General features: G+C 46.0%; 1 pseudogene across 1 annotated transcript; it reads right to left on the reverse strand.

Moving 5' to 3' along the window:
* Positions 1-693: 693 nt before the first annotated feature.
* On the reverse strand, positions 694-3,388 carry LOC105513426 (annotated as a pseudogene). Its single transcript, XR_001002026.1, has 2 exons — positions 3,344-3,388; positions 694-3,311 (listed from the first exon to the last, which is right to left on the reverse strand). The product of XR_001002026.1 is annotated as a cAMP-dependent protein kinase catalytic subunit PRKX pseudogene (transcript).
* Between the last annotated feature and the right edge of the window lie 1,013 nt (positions 3,389-4,401).

The raw sequence follows: 4,401 nt of genomic DNA on the forward strand, positions 1-4,401 counted from the left end.
CCTGATACTAATTTTCATCTGAGTATGAAATCCTGGATAATAAAACAGACAACCTAAAAATAGGCATATGGACTCATGGGTCTATGTACTTTTTAGAATGTGCTCAAGGGTTTCATTTATGGTTTTGTTAATAATTTTTAAAGTAGAATGTTCAATAATATTACTATGATTTATTTTTATAGTCAGCAAACATGAGACCTAATGCTTTTCCTTCTAGCTCCACATCTCAGTGCACAGTGTAACCTTTTTTTAAAAAAAAATTTGGAATGCTGCATGAATATATGGCTCTTCCTTGCAAAGGGAGCCATGCTAATCTCCTCTGTGTCATTCCAATTTTAGTATACCTGCTGCCGAGGTCAGCACCAGTTTCACCTTTTCACATTCACGGTAAAACTGATGGGAAACTGCATGCTAAATGTTGAGACAATGATGGCCCTCAACTGTTAATCCCAACAAGATGGTCAGTGAGACGCACAGGCTGAAAATACAGTTGTCTAAAACATTTCCACATTTCACCATCTGAACATCATTTTCCACTGACTGATTAATTGTAAAGAGTTTATTCTACTGAACCTACTAATTATTCTCACTTACTGAGTTGACCTCCACTTGAAGAAAAGGTCACTGATGAAAAAGGGCAGCTGTCTTCTGTTTCTGCAATTTCACTGTGTTTTAACATTTTTTTTTTCTTTTTATAGAGATGAGGACTCGCTATGCTGCCCAGGCCAGTCTCGAACTCCTAGGCTCAAGCGATCTTCCTGCCTCAGCTTCCCAAAGTCCCAGGTTAACAGGAGTGCGTCACTGTACCCAGCTTCACTGTCTTTTAAAGCCTTAAGGTGGACGTTCTCTTCATTCCACCTTTGAAAGCACAAAGCCATTGCCTTTTTTTTCTTTTTTCTTTCTTTTTTTTTTTTTCTGGACAGGGTCTCACTCTGTCACCGAGGCTGGAGTGCAGTGGTGTGATCTCGGATCACTGCAGCCTGGACCTCCCTGGATTCAAGTGATCCTCTCATCTCAGCCTCCTGAGTAGCTGAGACTACATTCACGTGCCACCATGCCCGGCTAAGTTTTTTGTATTTTGTAGACATGAGGTCTCACCATGTTTCCCAGACTGGTCTCCAACTCCTGGGCTCAAGCAATCCACCCACCTCAGCCTCCCAAAGTGCTGGGACTACAGGAACAAGCCACTGCACCCAGCTCAGATGAAATTGTTGAATGTGTCACAGAAGGTTGTTTTAAATACAGTACATTCCTCCAACAACTTCAATGTCATTGTAGATTCTTGGAATAAATTCGCTCCCATATCTTCTTCTCTTTGTTTCTTCTTTTAAAATCTCAAGTTACCAGGTAGGAAGCACTAAAGATACTGAAGGTAGATCTCCCCATGATATTTTCTTCCCCCAAACTATAAAATACATGTGAGATGATTTTTTTTAATGCATGCAACATACCCTTCAGATGTTGTCCCCGAGAAGAGATTTTTGAAAAAACAAATTGAAAAATAAAAATTATAGGCTCTGTGAAGTATGAACATTTACATCACTGCACAATTTCTGTGCATCTACCATAATGACTTCTATATATACACACAGGCATACACACACACACACAACAATTTGTGGTTATAATCGAACAAGTCCAGTTCAAACTTATAAACTTAAGTCTATGAGAAAAACCAAGACATCACAGTAGGCACACAACACTAAAGGATAAGATAAAATCTACAACCAAACAATTTTCAAAACCTTCCTACAGTGTGGAATTCCAGTTGCTTAAATAATGCCAGTTCCATTAATTTCAACTGTGCTCTGATCTATTCCTATACACACAGGTACACAGAAAAGGGGAAACGTCCTTATGCCATGAAGAAGACATTTTACTTCTGGTCTGCTTAGGTGCAGTTCTTTGTTCCAGGCCGATTCCAATCTTCCTGTTTCTTCCAGATGTGAGCTCCTGTCCTCAGAAATTCTTGAAGATTTCTAAATCCTTCTGCGGCACGGGCGCGGCTGTGTCCCAGTCATTCTCGGGGTAAGTTTCGAAGTTGGAAGTGTCGCCGTCGCCAGCTATCTTGGGCACGATGGGAGGCTTCAGTTTTCTCTGCGGAACAGCTTCCCAGTCCACAGAGTGGAACCACCGATGGCGTTTCACATCATTTGCCCCGTTCTTCATGTTTCCTAATCGCCTTGTTCTGTCAACCACGAGCAGCTTCTTAATGAGGTCTTTTACATGGAAATCCAAATGTCTGGGGAAATCTATTTTGCCTGCAAGAATTTTCTGATAAATGCCAAACGGGTTGTCATCAAAAAACGGAGGAAACCCCGACAGCATCTCTAATATCAGGATGCCGAGGGCCCACCAGTCCACAGCCCTGCGATGGCCCTTGCTCTGAATGACTTCCGGGGCCAGGTACTCGGGTATTCCACAGAGGGTCCAAGTCCTGTCTACCAGCTTCTTGGCGAACCCAAAGTCCGTGAGCTTGATGTGGCCATCCCTATCCAGCAGGATGTTCTCTGGCTTCAAGTCTCTGTAGACGATCTCCTTGGAGTGCAGGTACTCAATGGCACAGATGATCTCCGCAGAGTAGAAGAGCCCCGTGGTGCTGGAGAAGCGCCTCCGGTTTCGCAGGTAGCTGAAGAGCTCCCCGCCCGGCACGTACTCCATGAGCATGTAGAGGAAGCGCTCGTCATGCCACGTCCAGAACAGCCTGATGAGGAACGGGTGACTGACTTCCTTCAGGACAGACTTCTCATTGTGCACGTGCTGCTCCTGCTTCAGGCGGATGACATCGGGAATGCTCATCACCTTGAGAGCGAAGAAATGCTTGGCTGCCTTCTCCTTCACCAGGTGCACCCGCCCGAACGTCCCAGTGCCCACGGTGGCCAGCGTGTCAAAGTCCTGCAGGCGGTAGGCAGGCGGCTCCGGCGACCGCGCCTCGGGGCTGGGGCAGAGCGCGGGCGCCCCGTCGGGGGTCTCCTCCGCCACCTTGCGGGGGTCGCTCTCCGCCGCGGCCGCCTGGGCCAGCCCGGGCGCCTTCATGGGGACGCACTCAGGTCCGGGGCACCGGGCCAGGCCGAAGCGATTGGGGAGCCGGGCTTCCCGGGACGCAGCCTCGGAGGGCGGCGCGGCGGCGGCGGCATCAACGGAGGCTCCCCATGCGCACCCTAGCCTCGTGGTGCGCCGCCTGGCGCAGCTGACGGAGCGACGGGGACAATGGCGGGGCGGCGCTCACGGCACAAGCAGCAACGGCCCCGGGTGGGAGCAGCCGCCGGCCTCGGGGGTCGGGCACCGAGTGCCAGACGGCTGCGGGGAAGGCAGGGGCCGCGGCCCGGGCTTGGGGGGCGAGGCGGGGGCCCTGAGCATTCCCGGTCTCACGCCCGCCGCCTCCTCCCTAGTTTTCGTCTTTAATATGAGGATGATAGAAAGAAACCATCTCAGTGGATGGATGGATTAAATATATATTTCATGAATATGAAAGTACGTTGTAAACAGCAAAGTACCTCACAAACATTAGCTATTCTTCATTTTTGAGTGCATTCAAATTTGAGTGCAAGCCCCCCATCCTTGAAGCCACACAGATTTGCTCTTCAAGGCAGGTGTCTTTCTCCTTAGCCTCTGAACCCAGAATCTTGGTGTTATTGCCAGAATCCCCCCTTTCTTCCATTTAATTCTCCTTTACCAGGTCCTCCCACCTGGATATTGCCACCTCAGACCTTTCTCTCTTTCCCCTTCTTTACCCTCACCACTCCGCCAAATCATATTGACATTTTCCTTCTCTGGGTTTTATTGTCTAAATTATGTAATTACAATTCTATTAACACAAATTAAGATGACATTATATTTTTAGCAACTGATTAACAGCTGCTATGGCTAGCATTTTAGATGACTAGTTTATTTGTTGAATGAATCCAAAATAAATGTTACTAGATGGTGTTGTTCCTTCAGAGAGCATGCTGTGTTGTAGCAGTGACCCAGATTACTAGAACCCAAAGGAATGATGAATGCAAATATTATATCTCAGGTCTGTGTTCGATTTGAGGTGAATGTTTAAGGACAGGTGTGCATTTTGTTCCCATTCAAAGTATACCTTCTATTCAGCTCTTCACTCTGCTAAGCTATTATGCTGCTCTTAGATGGGAAGAAAACAAATGAACCAAGAACCACATTTTTTTCCTTTTGTGAATATAGATGAAAAGTTATTTAATAAGACTTTGATAATTTTCAGCAATTTTAATAACATTATATCCTATAATATATACTTGACTTCTGTGGACACAGGAAAAGCCTGGCAGGCTTTGCTTTTAATTCTATATCAGTGATTTCCTGTGGAAATTTGGATTATTCTGTGTCATAATTTCCTTATCTATAAAAATGGAGATAATAGTTGAAACTTTGTTGATGATA

The sequence above is a fragment of the Colobus angolensis genome, unplaced genomic scaffold (assembly GCF_000951035.1).
Source record: "Colobus angolensis palliatus isolate OR3802 unplaced genomic scaffold, Cang.pa_1.0 Scaffold23, whole genome shotgun sequence".
Lineage (NCBI taxonomy): Eukaryota > Metazoa > Chordata > Mammalia > Primates > Cercopithecidae > Colobus > Colobus angolensis.